Consider the following 16,975-nt stretch of genomic DNA (forward strand, 5'->3'; position numbering starts at 1 on the left):
TGACAAACCATAAGCATACACACAGTTGGTAGTGCTATGATTATGACAAGGAAAATAATAGGTTTTCGAGAATTAATTATCATTCTGCAGCGGAATTTGCGTTAATATGAAACTTCCAGGCAGATAAAGATTGTGTGGTGGACCGGGAGTCGATTCAGTATCTTTCTCTTTCGAGGCCAAACACTCTACCTGTTCATCTTACCGAACAGGATTTACGACCCCATCTCACAGCTTTACTTCCGTCAGTACCTCAACTCCTTTCTTCGCAACTTAATTTATAACAAAAGTACATTAAAAATTTTTAAATGTATTTGCTTATTTGACTTTTGTATCTCCTGCTAAAACGATAACGGTGGTTATGTAATCTTGCCAAGTCTTCACTAGTCAGTAAGTTATCTATCAGATACTATATATCTCAAAGCTTCTTGTACATATCCCATAAAATCCCGTTAGCAAATAAAGTTTTCTCACAACGGTTCTCCTCAGTTTCAGGGACTCAAAAATCTGCGCCTGGTAATCGGAAGTAAATAATTTAAAAAAAAAAGTGGGTATTGGTTGCGTTGTGATGAGGTATGTACGACATCGGCTTTTGCCGAAATCAAATTCAGTTCAAACTTCCAAAATTCAGTTAGCCAATCTTTTAAAAGTCCTTTATGAACCATGCCTTGCCGTTGGTGGGGACGCTTGCGTGCCTCAAGGATACAGATAGCCGTACCGGAGGTGCAACCACAATGGAGGGGTATCTGTTGAGAGGCCAGACAAACGTGTGGTTCTTGAAGAGGGACAGCAACCTTTTCAGTAGTTGCAGGGGCAACAGTCTGGATGATTGACTGATCTGGCCCTGTAACACTAACCAAAACGGCCTTGCTGTTGTGGTACTGCGAACGGCTGAAAGCAAGGGGAAACTACGGCCGTAATTTTCCCCGAGGGCATGCAGCTTTACTCTATGATTAAATGATGATGGCGTCCTCTTGGGTAAAATATTCAAATGGTTCAAATGGCTCTGAGCACTATGGGACTCAACTGCTGTGGTCATAAGTCCCCTAGAACTTAGAACTACTTAAACCTAACTAACCTAAGGACAGCACACAACACCCAGCCATCACGAGGCAGAGAAAATCCCTGACCCCGCCGGGAATCGAACCCGGGAACCCGTGCGTGGGAAGCGAGAACGCCACCGCACGACCACGAGATGCGGGCAGGTAAAATATTCCGGAGGTAATATAGTCCCCCATTCGGATCTCCGGGCGGGGACTAGTCAAGAGGACGTCGTTATCAGGAGAAAGAAAACTGGCGTTCTACGGATCGGAGCGTGGAATGTCAGATCCCTTAATCGGGCAGGTAGGTTAGAAAATTTAAAAAGGGAAATGGATAGGTTAAAGTTAGATATAGTGGAAATTAGTGAAGTTCGGTGGCAGAAGGAACAAGACTTTTGGTCAGGTGAATACAGGGTTATAAATACAAAATCAAATAGGGGTAATGCAGGAGTAGGTTTAATAATGAATAAAAAAAATAGGAGTGCGGGTAAGCTACTACAAACAGCATAGTGAACGCATTATTGTGGCCAAGATAGACACGAAGCCCACGCCTACTACACTATTACAAGTTTATATGCCAACTAGCTCTGCAGATGATGAAGAAATTGATGAAATGTATGATGAGATAAAAGAAACCATTCACGTAGTGAAGGGAGACGAAAATTTAATAGTCATGGGTGACTGGAATTCGACAGTAGGAAAAGGAAGACAAGGAAAAGTAGTAAGTGAATATGGATTGGCCGGCTGGAGGGCCGAGCGGTTCTAGGCGCTTCAGTCTGGAACCGCGCGACCGCTACGGTCGCAGGTTCGATTCCTGCCTCGGGCATGGATGTGTGTGATGTCCGTAGGTTAGTTAGGTTTAAGTAGTTCTAAGTTCTAGGGGACTGATGACCTCAGCTGTTAAGTCCCATAGTGCCCAGAGCCATTTGAACCATTTGAATATGGATTGGGGCTAAGAAATGAAAGAGGAAGCCGCCTGGTAGAATTTTGCACAGAGCATAACTTAATCATAGCTAACACTTGGTTCAAGAATCATGAAAGAAGGTTGTATACATGGAAGAACCCTGGAGATACTAGAAGGTTTCAGATAGTTTATATAATGGTAAGACAGAGATTTAGGAACCAGATTTTAAATTGTAAGACATTTCCAGGGGCAGATGTGGACTCTGACCACAATCTACTGGTTATGAACTGAAGAAACTGCAAAAAGTTGGGAATTTAAGGAGATGGGACCAGGACAAAATGAAAGAACCAGAGGTTGTACAGAGTTTCAGGGAGAGCATAAGGGAACAATTGACAGAAATGGGGGAAAGAAATATAGTAGAAGAAGAATGGGTAGCTTTGAGGAATGAAATAGTGAAGGCAGCAGAGGATCAAGTAGGTAAAAAGACGAGGGCTAATAGAAATCCTTGGGTAACTGAATTTAATTGATGAAAGGAGAAAATACAAAAATGCAGTGAGTGAAGCTGGCAAAAAGGAATACAAACGTCTCAAAAATGAGATCGACAGGAAGAGCAAAATGGCTAAGCAGGGATGGCTAGAGGATAAATGTAAGGACGTAGAGGCTTATCTCACGAGGGGTAAGATAGATACTGCCTACAGGAAAATTAAAGAGTCCTTTGGAGAAAAGAGAGCCACTTGTATGAATATCAAGAGCTCAGATGGAAACCCAGTTCTAAGCAAAGAAGGGAAAGCAGAAAGGTGGAAGAAGTATACAGAGGATCTATACAAAGGCGATGTACTTGAGGACAATATTATGGAAATGGAAGAGGATGTAGATGAAGAGGAAATGGGAGATACGATACTGCGTGAAGAGTTTGACAGAGCACTGAAAGACCTGATTCGAAACAAGGCCCCAGGAGTAGACAACATTCCATTAGAACTACTGACGGCCTTGGGAGAGCCAGTCCTGATAAACCTCTACCATCTGGTGAGCAAGATGTATGAGACAGGCGAAATACCCACAGACTTCAAGAAGAATATAATAATTCCAATCCCAAAGAAAGCAGGTGTTGACAGATGTGAAAATTACCGAACTATCAGTTTAATAAGTCACAGCTGCAAAATACTAATGCGAATTTTTTACAGACGAATGGAAAAACTGGTAGAATCCGACCTCTGGGAAGATCAGTTCGGATTCCGTAGAGATGTTGGAACACGTGAGGCGATACTGACCTTACGACTTATCTTAGAAGAAAGGTTAAGTAAAGGCAAACCTACGTTTCTAGCATTTGTAGACTTAGAGTAAGCTTTTGACAATGTTGACTGGAATACCCTCTTTCAAATTCTGAAGGTGGCAGGGGTAAAATACAGGGAGCGAAAGGCTATTTACAATTTGTACATAAAGCAGATGGCAGTTATAAGAGTCGAGGGACATGAAAGGGAAGCAGTGGTTGGGATGGGAGTGAGACAGGGTTGTAGCCTCTCCCCGATGCTATTCAATCTGTATATTGAGCAAGCAGTAAAGGAAACAAAAGAAAAGTTCGGAGTAGGTATTAAAATCCATGGAGAAGAAATAAAAACTTTGAGGTTCGCCGATGACTTTGTAATTCTGTCAGAGACAGCAAAGGACTTGGAAGAGCAGTTGAACGGAATGGACAGTGTTTTGAAAGGAGGGTATAAGATGAACAGCAACAAAAGCAAAACGAGGATCATGGAATGTAGTCGAATTAAGTCGGGTGATGCTGATGGAATTAAATTAGGAAATGAGATACTTAAAGTAGTAAAGGAGTTTTGCTATTTGGGGAGCAAAATAACTGATGATGGTCGAAGTAGAGAGGATATAAAATGTAGACTGGCAATGGCAAGGAAAGCGTTTCTGAAGAAGAGAAATTTGTTAACATCGAGTATAGATTTAAGTGTCAGGAAGTCGTTTCAGAAAGTATTTGTATGGAGTGTAGCCATGTATGGAAGTGAAACATGGACGATAAATAGTTTAGACAAGAAGAGAATAGAAACTTTTGAACTGTGGTGCTACAGAAGAATGCTGAAGATTAGATGGGTAGATCACATAGCTAATGAGGAGGTATTGAATAGAATCGGGGAGAAGAGGAGATTGTGGCACAACTTTACTAGAAGAAGGGACCGGTTGGTAGGACATGATATGAGGCATCAAGGGATCACCAATTTAGTACTGGAGGGCAGCGTGGAGGGTAAAAATCGTAGAGGGAGACCAAGAGATGAATAGACTAAGCAGATTCAGAAGGATGTAGGCTGCAGTAGGTACTGGGAGATGAAGAAGCTTGCACAGGATAGAGTAGCATGGGGAGCTGCATCAAACCAGTCTCAGGACTGAAGACCACAACAACAACAACAACAACAATTTTGACAATTGAAGTGTCACGTGTGTTACCGGCTGCCACTGGAAATTTGACGCAGGACATGGGACGTCACTGCTGACTTCATTCATCTCAGCTGTTCAATGTAAAACTTAGCAGGACACATCTACATGAAATTATTACATCCATTTCTTTTACGATTACAAGAGGGCCCGCGCCAAAGCACTGAAACGCACACTTTTTATTTTTATTTTAAATTTCTGTAACGCAGGGCCCTATCCAACAGCCTCAGAACTACTGATGTATATATTTTTGTAAACACATTCTGTAAATGCGGTGCATTTTGCGTACACTGATGTATTTGTTTATTTGTTCAATGAAGCTTGTTTTGTCCAAGTTCTCCTTGCTTTTTCCCTAAGCCATACAATATTCCGAGAATTTTGTGACGATCGAGGAACGTAGTATTTTGGTACCGTCAGAAACAGTTCCAAAATTTCGGAATCACAAGATTTTGAAGTATACTTTTACTTTAGAAAATGTGGATTTCAGTCACAAGGGAAAATTTTTTCCTGTGAATAGATAGTTGATAGTTGTCAACTGTAAATTCAGATCTTAAGGGAGGCCCTTTGTATAGAAAGTGCAAAGTGTAAATTACTGTGTGATACTGAATACTGGTATCCGATATGTGTGTGAATTACTGTGGGACGAAACTGCTGAGGTTACCGGTCCCTAGACTTACACACTATTCAAACTAACTTATGCTAAGAACAACACACACACCTATACCCGAGGGAAGACTCGAACCTCCGGTGGGAGGGGCCACGCAGTCCGTGACATGGCGCCTTAAACCGCGCGGCCACTGCAAGCGGGAGGTATCCATTGGTACTTGGGAAGACCTTTTGCGATATTTTGACCAACGTAATAAGCAGATAATAAACTCACTGAGGAGGAAGAGGGTTTAGCTAAGAAGTGCCTTAGGTATTAATCTTATATACTTACTGTCAGCCAGAAAGTTCGTTGCATTTTCGACTGGCTGAGTGACATTAGGTCGGAATGTACAGTACCTGACCTATGAAACGGAGAGTTCGTATTTGGCCCACGTAGCACAGAGTTAATTTCGTAGGCTAGAAATTTAAAATTAAGGTTTATCATATGCTAAATATAATTCATTTAAAAGTAAATTTTTTCTAGTACTTTTCTTTCTGAATTGTTTGTTCTACGCCGAATGTTGGGGAAACACACATCTCCTACACATTTAGGTACTGGGCATATCTTTTGTGTAGAAAACAGTGCGTTAAACTACACGAAGCCTGCTTCTAAACTGAATGTTCCAGATCAAGTATAAGTGTGAATGTCTCAGCACTGATCATCTAGGACTAGAGTAGATGAGAGACGATATACAGGGGGTGGTCAAAAACATAGAAACACCGCAAACACAGCGCATTACCACGACTCAAATGATGTAGGCATTGAAGACCGCTTCCAGTCTACTCCGAACGGATGCATAGAGACACTGTATTGTTTTCGAGGGGATCTTATACCATGCTACTTGCAAAATAGTGACAAGTTCGGATAACGTTGATGGAGATGGATAGCGATCATGGAACCTTCTCTCCAAAGCAGACCACAAAGGCTCAATAACACTGAGATCTGATGACTGTGGTGGCCTGGAGAGACGCCATAATTCATCCTCGCGCTCACAAAACCAGTTCTGGATGATGCGAGACTTGTGAACAGGGGCCCTGTCGTCTTGGAACACAACATCAAAAAATGGTTCAAATGACTCTGAGCACTATGGGTCTTAACATCTGAGGTCATCAGTCCCCTATAACGTAGAACTGCGTAAACCTAACTAACCTAAGGATATCACACATATCCATGCCCGAGGCAGGATTCGAACCTGCGACCGTAGCGGTAGCGCGGTTACAGACTGTAGCGCCTAGAACCGCTCGCCCACCCCGGCCGGCTATATGGAAGCAACTAACTCTTATTTGGCGTGAACACCTTGGCCACTTTTCCCGAAGAGTAGTGTAACCAATTTTCCTAATCGAACGCCATTTCAGCATTAGTGGTTCACAGATAGAACTATCAAACCGAAAGAAATAGCAAGGAACTTCATTTTTAGGCCAAAAGACTTTGTTTAAACATCGATATGCGAAAAAGGTATTTTCCACGTACAGAGGATTGAAAATCAGAAAAGATTTTTCCAAAAAAAAAAAAAACTCACTGACAACAATGATTGTGTATATCAGAACGAGTTTGATCACTTTTCGGCAAGCAGCAGCATTGCCCAGGGCCAAAAATTAGCAGTGGCCACTTTTCCCGCTCTGGCCACTTTATCCCACTTTCCTCTACGAGGTGAGTCACCTAACATTACCACTGGAAACACCTCCCAAACCACAACAAACACTGAATAACCAGTTCCGCAGACAGAAAGTGAGGAGAGAGGCTGGTGGAATTGGTTAATACAAACCACTGAGAAATGCACGGAAGTATGATTTTCAACACATATTTTCGTTTTTTTTTAAAATAAAAACCTGTTATTATTTTTAGCACAACTGAAAATGGAAACTAATACTTAATCAATGCCGTTTCTTACATTGTAAAATGTAAATACATCCGGAGTAATTTGTAACGTAATGTTGACGCTTGAAACCCCAGACGTTCAGTCGCGTGTTGTAACAAACAAGATCCGTAGGGGTATGTTTACGAAGGCTACGATGTTTACGAATTTAGCTGTCTTAGTGTCCGCATGTAGCGCTTGTGTACTGGTTCAAAAAATGGTTCAAATGGCTCTGAGCACTATGGGACTTAACATCTGTGGTGATCAGTCCCCTAGAACTTAGAACTACTTAAACCTAACTAACCTAAGGACATAACACACATCCATGCCCGTGGCAGGATTCGAACCCGCGACCGTAGCGGTCACGCGGATCCAGACTGAAGTGCCTAGAACCGCACGGCCACACCGGTCGGCGGCTTGTGTACTCAGAATAACTGTTGTACACTGTGTTACCGGACGTCTGTGGTAGTGTATTGTACACAAGTAAGAACAGTAGTACGCACAATAGGAACGTGAGAAGGTCGCAAGTCCAACAGTGTGTACAGTGTTGTAAAAGCTGTGAAAATGGTTTATTCTCACGCTGAAAAGGCAGAGTTGATACTCATCTATGGCGAGTGTAGACAAAATGCAGCTGCAGCCTGCAGGTTGTAGCAGAAAGGTACCCGGACAGAGATCATCCAACGCACCGCACATTTTAAAACATCTACAAACAATTGTATGCAACAGGTATGGTCGCAACACGCAAACGGGTCCGTAATAAACCCATCACAGGAGAAGCGGGTGCGGTTGGTGTGTTAGCTGCTATTGCCGTGAACTCACACATGAGTTCACGTGACATCGCTAGAGGCAGTGCAATGAGGCAAAGTAATGTAATACGCATACTTCATCGTCACAAATTTCACCCCTATCATGTGTCGCTGCATCAGCAATGACATCGAGATGACTTTAAAAATCGAGTGAATTTCTGTCAATGGGCATTAACAGAGAATGCGTTGCATTTCTACCTGTTTAGCGATGATGCAGGTTTCACAAGCCAATTGGCAGTGAATTTGCGATACATACATTACCGGCCCGTGGACAATCCTCGCTGGCTTCGACAAGTAGAGCGACCTCGACCGTGAAATGTAAATGTATGGTGCGGAGTAATTGGCGACCATCTCATTGGTCCTCACTTCATTGAGGGCACCCAAACAGCTGCAAAATACATCGAGTTTCTTCAAAATGATCTGCCAACATTGCTAGAAATTGTCCCACTGGAAACGGCTAGGCGTATGTGGTATCAACATGATGGTGCTCCTGCACATTCTGCAATGAACACTAGGCTGACGCTTGACAGAATGTTGGACGGGCGCTTCATAGGACGTGGCGGACGCATAGATTGGCCATCCCGCTCGATTGATCTTACACCTGTAGACTTCTTTCTGTAGGATACATTGACCGAGAATGTGCCGTGATGTGCCTACAACCCCAGAGGATGTGAAACATCGTATTGAGGCAGCCTGTGGCAACGTTACACCAGATGTACTGCGTCGTGAAAGACATTCATTACGCGGTAGATTGCAAATGTGTGCAGAAAATGATGGGCACCACTTTGAACATTTAATTTATTGGCCTGAAATGACAGGACACACTCTTTTACATTCTGTAACTGAAAAGAAAAACAGATATATAGGTTTAACTACATTCTCATGTTAATGTACATTTTCTTCTAACAAATCGGTGCCGTACAGTATTCTTCAGAGAAAAAGACCAATAAAAATGTTAGCATGTGGACGTAACGAGCTGTTCATGTCTCTTCTGTGCTTACGTTACATCACTGTTCTTTTTGTATCCCTAATTAATTCAGTTCTCTCGGATACACGCCACTGAACTGCTGAGGAGCTATTCAAGCGTCAGCTTTACTTACAAATTACTCTGGATGTAATTAACATTTTACAAGGTAAGAAACGGGGTTGGCTCTGAGCACTATGGGACTTAACATCTGTGGTCATCAGTTCCCTAGAACTTAGAAGTACTTAAACCTAACTAACCTAAGGACATCACACACATCCATGCCCGAGGCAGGATTCGAACCTGCGACTGTAGCAGTCTCGCGGTTCCGGACTAAGCGCCTAGAAACCGCTAGACCATCGCGGCCGGCTAAACGGGGTTGATTAAGTATTTTGTTATATTTTCAATTGTGCTAAAAATAATAACAGATTTCTTTTAAAAAAACATAAGTACGTGTTGAAAATCATCCTTCTGTCCATTTGTCAATGGTTTGTATTAACCAATTCCACCAGCCCCTCTCCTCACTTTCGGTCTGCGGAATTGGTTATTCAGTGTCTGTCGTTGTTTGGGAGGTGTTTCTAGTGGTAATGTTAAGTGACTCACCCTGTATATCCGCTTCTTGCAGAAGATGGGCAATACTGGCATATTCCGAAGGAGAAATCTACCAAAACAGGTCTGTCACAGACATAGGTTGAGGAATGGCTTCCGTGATAAAAGTCGGTGAGATGCTTGCGCCGATGTATTTCGTAACGCGAACACTCTAATTTCACATGGTTGGGGTCTACCATTTTATTTGGATGTTATTCGCAGTACGAAGATGGTTGAACTTTCATCCTATAAAGATGTAAGGGTAATAGCCGTGCTGCAACCGGATGCGCGTTATAGACTTAATACCGATGTGCCGTCGAGATAGCTTCATATGTGTAACATGTTTTTGCGGAAGGTGCGGTTGTATTGTTGCATAATGTCTGCCTTTCGGCTGTTTTGAGATCTGCCACCTCGGTGACCATTCTCCTAAGACTTGCTTCTTTACACTAGCAACGAAATCCGCATACGGTAGACAAATACAGTAAGGTTGACAATCAGTCACACTACGTTTCAAAAAATGGCTCTGAGCACTATGGGACTCAACTGCTGTGGTCATCAGTCCCCTAGAACTTAGAACTACTTAAACATAACTAACCTAAGGACATCACACACATCCATGCCCGAGGCAGGATTCGAACCTGCGACCGTAGCAGCAGCGCGGCTCCGGACTGGAGCGCCTAGAACCGCACGGCCAACGCGGCCGGCTCACTACGTTTCGCTAGGTGGTCCACCAACTCGTGATATGCAACACCAGAGCGACCCTCGATCCGTAATAATTGGATACGTTTATGTTGACATTCACGCTAGCAGGACTAGATTAATTTAAGTGCATCAAGCACATGGCGAGTGGTTTTGGAGTCCCATTACTGTTTTTCTAGGTTTTGTTGTTGTTGAATCCTTGACAATAAGGATGTCGTCGTCCACGTTACTGGCTAACCACTGCGTCCGTGTCCTTTACGATTTCCCGGTCCTCAAGTAAAAGTTCGTTCCGCACTTACTTCCACAGACTTCAAAAGTTACGTTGATGCTTCATAACACGGCTTGTCCAACACTTTGAAACTACATACTTCGATAGTCGTCCGATTTGTGGGGTTAATGGGAAGCCTGCAGACAAGAAAGCTCGGGAATTCGTAAAACACATTTTTTTAATTGGCAGGAGGTCCCTCTTTCGCTAATATATCCTTATGATATTGATTTTGTACATCATTTTTTCTTGGCTCATAGATGAGTTGTATAGTTTCTCCTGTGAAGATGAAATTACTGATATTATTTCTACTTTACTTCTTCTTCTACAACAATTATCTGTAATACATGTTTCTCGATATTTGGAGGCGTAAGTCGCTCAATATTGACAAAAGGTAGCTTTCTTCGTCTCCTTCAGGCTTATACACTGAAACGCCCATGAAACTGGTATAGTTATGCGTATTCAAATACAGAGATATGCAAGCAGATAGAATACGGCACTCCGGTCGGCAACGCCTATATAAGACAAGTGTCTGGCGCAGTTGCTAGATTGGTTACCGCTGCTACAATGGCTGGTTATCAAGATTTAAGTGAGTTTGAACGTCGTGTTACAGTCGGCGCAGGAGCGATGGTACACAGCTTCTCCGAGGTAGCGATAAAGTGAGGATTTTCCCTTACGACCATTTCACGAGTGTACTGTGAATATCATGATTCCGGTAAAACACCAAATCTCCGACATCGCTGCGGCCGGAAAAAGATCGTGTAAGAACGGGACCAACGACGGCTGAACAGAATCGTTCAACGTGACAAAGTGCAATCCTTCCGTAGATTGCTGCAGATTTCAGTGCTGTGTCATCAACAAGTGTCAGCGTGCGAACGATTCAACGAAACATCATCGATATGGTCTTTCGGAGTCGAAGGCCCACTCGTGTACCGTTCACGATTGCCCGACACAAAGCTTTACGCCTCGCATGGGCCCGTCAACACCAACATTGGACTGTTGATGACTGGAAACATGTTGCCTGGTCGGATGAGTCTCATTTCAAATTGTATCGAGCCGATGGACCTTTACGGGTATAGAGACATCCTCATGAATCCTTGGACCCTGCATGTCAGCACGGCACTACTCCATCTGGTGAAGGTTCTGTAATGGTGTGGAGCGTGTGCAGTTGGAGTGATATGGGACCCCTGATACGTCTAGATTCGGTACTTGACAGGGGACACGTACATAAGCATCCTGTCCGTTCACCTGCATCCATTTGTGTCCATTGTACATTCCGATAGACTTGGCAATTCCAGCAGGACAATGCGACACCTCACACGTCCAGAATTGCTACAGACTGGCACCAGGAACACTCTTCTGAGTTTAAACACTTCTGCCCACCAAACTCTCCAGACATGAACATCACTGAGCATATCTGGGATGCCTTGCAACGTGCTGTTCAGAAGAGATCTCCACCCTCTCGTACTCTTACGGATTTATGGACATCCCTGCAGAACTCATGGTGACAATTCCCTCCGGCACTATTTCAGACATTAGTGGAGTCCGAGCCATTTCGTGTTGCGGCACTTCTGCGTGCTCGCGGGGGCCCTGCAAGATATTAGACAGGTGTAAGAGTTTCTTTGGTCTTCAGTGTATATTGGTGTTATTTTTTAAAAGTCATCATGGGCGCCTTTGATTGTGAAACTATTTATTCATAAAACACACTACTGAAATTTTGCCCGTGTGCCCATTGTCAAGGGGAGTATTGTGAAACTGTACACACAGAGCATACATACAGAATTGCCATGCGTATGGCAATGATACTACGTGATGGCGTGATGATGTTACAAATATTCAGGGATGTTGGAGAAGAGTAAATTTATCAATTTGAGGTAAGTGACCCTGGTCCGGAAACGACCCAGTACCGTTATTGCTTAGATTGTTTAGCAGGCAACTTTCAGAGGCTGTACTTCTTCTTCTTCTTTCGATTTCGGCCATCTTTGGACCACGTTCAACAATTCACTTGCCCGGCTTTTTGATCTTTTTTCTCTCTTCCCAATATTTCCTCATCATTTTCGAATGGTTCCTCCTCCGCTCTTCCGACCATTTCCTGTTATTATTCTTTAGTTTCGTTTCTTCTGGAAAACACTTAATTTCGTTCACTATTTGTCTAAACTTTTTCCTGTCCCTGATTGACTCACGGGTGACATTAAAATAGGCCAAATCCTTTTTCACCATCTCTATCCATTTATTGTTGGTTTTTTCGTTCCTGTTACTATGTTCAAACACTTTTCTTGTTAGTCTGTTTCCATCCATCCTCGACAGGTGACCATAAAACGTTAGTCTGCGTTTACGCATTGCATCACTCACTTTCTCAATAGTTTTGTATATTTCCTTATTACTCTTTAGCTTGTACTCTTCTCCAATATTTCTCGGTCCTAATATTCTTCTCAAAATTTTCCTTTCTTTCCTTTCCATGTTTTCTATTTCCCCCTTTTTGTTAAGAGTTAGGCACTCCGATGCATACAGGCATTCTGGTCTAATGACAGTTTTATAATGTCTTAATTTAGCTTGAATCGAAATGTTTTTTTTGTTATATATGTCTTTGGTTTTTTGAAAAGCAAATTCCATTTTCCTTGCTCTCGCCTGGTTTGCACTCTTGTCTAAACCATTCACTTGGATTATTTCACCTAAATACTTAAATTTTTCTACTCTCTTAATATTGCCGTATTTAGTAATAAGATTTTTCTTGTTATTTCTATGATTAGACATATACACGGTTTTTTCAAATGAAATCTGCAATCCAGCTCTGGCCGAAACTTCTTGTAGTATCTCCAAGTACTTCTGAGCTATTTCTTCGTTTGTGTAATTATTGCCAGATCGTCTGCAAAAGCGAAACAGTCCACTTCTATTTTTTCTTTTTTTGTTCCAATTCTGATGTCATTCTTGGTGCCTTTGAGTTCTTCTTTCCATATTCTCAATATCTTTTCCAGTACGCAGTTGAAGAGGATTGGGGATAAACCATCACCTTGTCTAACACCTGTTTTAATTTCGAACTTCCTTGAAATTTCACCCATAAATTTAACTTTGGCCTCACTGTTTGTTAGCGTCTGTTTGATAATTTGAATTGTTTTCTTATCGACCCCAAATTCTTCCAATACTTTCAGTAGTGTTTCTCTATCTACCGAGTCGTATGCTTTTTTGAAATCTACAAATACTATTGCAAATCTCTGGCCTCTTGAGATTCTGTAACGAATTAGTGTTTTCAAGTTAAATATTTGTTCAACACAGGATCTACCTTGTCTAAAACCTGCTTGATATTCACCTATTTTTTTATCCAGAACTGGCTCCACGATTTGAAGTAATTTCCTTGACAAAATTTTGTATCCTACTGGTAGTAGCGAGATCCCTCTATAATTATTAACATTCATCTTATCCCCCTTTTTGTGTAGTGGGTGTATCAGGGCACACTGCCAGTCTTCAGGAATTCTTTCTTCGTCCCAGATCTTCTTAAACATATGTTCCAAAACTTGTGGGAGGTTGGTATCCATTATTTTTAGGATTTCTGGTACTATGGAGTCTTCACCTGGGGCTTTATTGTTTTTTAGACTGTGTATTATGTGTTTTATTTCTTCAGCGTCTGGAGGTTTTGACTCGGTAGTAGTATTTCGGTGGTTTTCAAAACTCATTTTATCTTTGGGGGGTTCACAATTTAGTAGATTCTCGAAATATTTTGCTAATATTTCACAATTAGTCTTGTTTGTCAAACGTAGCTTGTTCTCTTCATCTTTAAAACATAAATTTGGGGATTGGTATTTGGTTAGCTGTTTTCTAAAAGTTTTGTAGAAATCTCTAGAATTATTTCTTTTAAAGTCTTCCTCAATCTGTTCTAGGTTATCCTGAAATTGTCTTCTTTTTTTATTACGGAAAAGCTTATCTGTTTCTCTTCTCTGGACTTTAAAATTGTCAAGATCTTGAGGATCTTTTGTGGAGTTCCATTTCTGCCACAATTTCTGTCTCTTCTCCAGGTTCTCATCACACTCATTGTCCCACCATGGATGTCTTCTTACTCTTTTCACGAGACAATTTTCTTTTGCTATTTCAACTATTTCGTTTTTTATCTCCTCCCATCCCGCTTCCTTATTTATTGTGGATATGCCATCGCTATCTTTGTGCAATGCTCTTTGAAACCGTTGTTTAATTTCTTCATTTTTTAAAGTTTCTGTGTTATATTTTGGAATTTTGTAAAAGGTTTTCTTCTCTTTTCGAAATGGGAGTGGTCTGAATTTAATCGTAGTCAAATAGTGGTCTGAATCAACATCAAGGCTTTTCAGCACTTTAGTGTTTTGAATTTCTTCTTGACAATGAAGTGAGATAGCCACATGGTCAATTTGGAATTCTCCGAGAAGTGGATTTGGTGATCTCCATGTTTTAGTTTTTCGGCTCAGCTTTTTGAAATGTGTTGTCATTATTTTCAAGTTGAAATGCCTACATACCTCTATAAGCCTTTCTCCATTTTTTGAAGTTCTTTTGTGACCTGGGAAGAGGCCTACTGTTCCATGGTATTTTTTCTCCCTTCCTATTTGTGCGTTAAAATCGCCTACTAACATTTTGATGTTCTTCTTTGAGCACCTATCCAGTTCCATTTCAAGTATCTCCCAAAATTCTTCAACTTTCTCCGGGTTATTTTTGTTGTCCTGGTTTATGGGTGCATGGCAGTTGATTATAGAGTATCCTTTGTTTTTACATTTAATCTCAAGAATGGATAGTCTCTCAGAACTCGAGTAGAAGTTAGTAACTGAATCTAAAATTGAGTGATGTACCAGAAATGCTGTTCCCAGGTATGGCATTTGTTTCATTAAGATTTTACCTGGTTTTCCTTTAAATAAACGATAGTTTTCAAAATCTAAAGCAGTTTCATCTAAAAACCTTGTTTCTTGCAATGCACATATTAAAATTTCTTTCTGGTTCAGCTTTTCAATCAATAATTTCAATTTTCCTACTTTAATTAGAGAGTTTACATTTAGGGTTGCAAACATAGTTGCTTTCTTAAATTTCAGTGTTGAGGGCTGCATACATGTTGGTCGGGGTCCTCCAAAATCCTTTGACCCCTTTGCATTGTTTCTACGAACAACGGAGGATTTGCCATTCGGTCTACCTCTTGGAGTAGTGTCTATCTTTGACGACGTTCCCATCATGCTTTGCAATAATTGTTGGATAATAAATTAGGGGATCGGGTTGCCCCGAATCCGAAATTAAAACCAAGGTAGTAAGCCCTGGAGTTAGCTCTTCCGCTCTCTCTGCCGTTGGGAAAATGTTCCTCTTCCGCCATTGAGACCGTTGGTTGGGTTTCACCTAGTAACCCTAGGCAGGGGCCCTATGACAGGGTGCTACCATCTGGAGCCGGACGGACCCTGGTTTTTTTACGAGGTTGTTACTCCTCCCCCTCCACACTTCCCCATCCTCTTGTTTTTAGATGGGCCCGGGCTTGGGACCGGCTTGCGGCGGTGTTCAGAGGCTGTACTATAGACTAAAACAAGTAAAAAATGTTTGGTAAACGTGGGTTCTAAAAGGCATTTCTTAAGAAGTATGAGACTTGTTCATCTCTGATACTATGAAACACATCTCTTCTTCTGAAATTTGTTTTGTGACTATATCTTTGGAGGAGATAGTATGAACCAAAACAAGAAAAAATGTCAAGTAAATATGGGTTCTAAAATGCATACCTTAAGAGCAATTATAGCTTGTCCAGTAGAAGAGATACGTTTCACAGTAGCGAAGATCTACAAGTGCTTTTACGATCTCTTAGCTCTTAAGAAAAGCATTTTAGAGCCCATGTTTACTAAACCTTTTCTCTTATTTTGGTGCATTCTACCGTCCCTGAAAACTGCCTGCTTTACATTTGTTTCACTATCAGAAGTATCAGAGCAATTTTCCCTTATAATTTTCGAGTCTGTCGTTTCTGGAACAGGGTCCTTACCTCAAATTGATACATTTACCCTTCTACATCGTCTCTGAAAGCTTGAAACATCGTCACGGAGTCATCCCACACAATAATATATTATTCAAATTGTCTTCAGCATATATAAAAAATAAAAAAAGAAAGATTTACGTGTCATTATGTCAATATACGTGATACGCACGTGATGACGACATATACACACGTCAAGTTTTTTTTAAATTTTTGACAAATGATGAAGCACAATGTAATGTGTTATTTTATGATAGAGGATATCCCATTTATCTTGGTCACACCAAATAACTTTTTTGTCTATAAATAAAATAAAAATGAATCAAGCAAATGTTGTTTAGCTACCAGGGGGGCATTAACCAGTGCAACAACTTTCTCCACGTCATGTCTTCAAGACCTGTTCGAAACTGTATCATAGTTTTCCATTCACGTGCACATGACATTATTAAAAACATTACACTAAACTGAGTTTGATTCTCCTCTGTCAGCATGTACCTGGGGTAATGTAACTCTTCAGTTTGCTGTATTTGTCAGAAAAGAGATGGAAACACAAAGGAAATGCTCACCATTCATTCAGTCAACCGTCTTATTGAAGTTACTGTTCAGATAACAGACATTTTCCGTATAGGAGTAGCATTTTTTCCTTCTCGGCGTTGGCGTGCACTGGAGTCACACAAACCTTCAACTGAAGACGACTGACTGATGGCTGGTGTGCGTTTTCTTTATGTTTCCATTATTTTACTGTCAACTGCAGCAAGAGAATGATTTACGTTATCCCAGGTACCTGCACTGTGTGCTACTACAGGAGTTAAAGTCAGTTAT

This window comes from Schistocerca nitens, chromosome 3 (genome assembly GCF_023898315.1).
Source record: "Schistocerca nitens isolate TAMUIC-IGC-003100 chromosome 3, iqSchNite1.1, whole genome shotgun sequence".
In the NCBI taxonomy this organism is placed as follows: Eukaryota; Metazoa; Arthropoda; class Insecta; order Orthoptera; family Acrididae; genus Schistocerca; species Schistocerca nitens.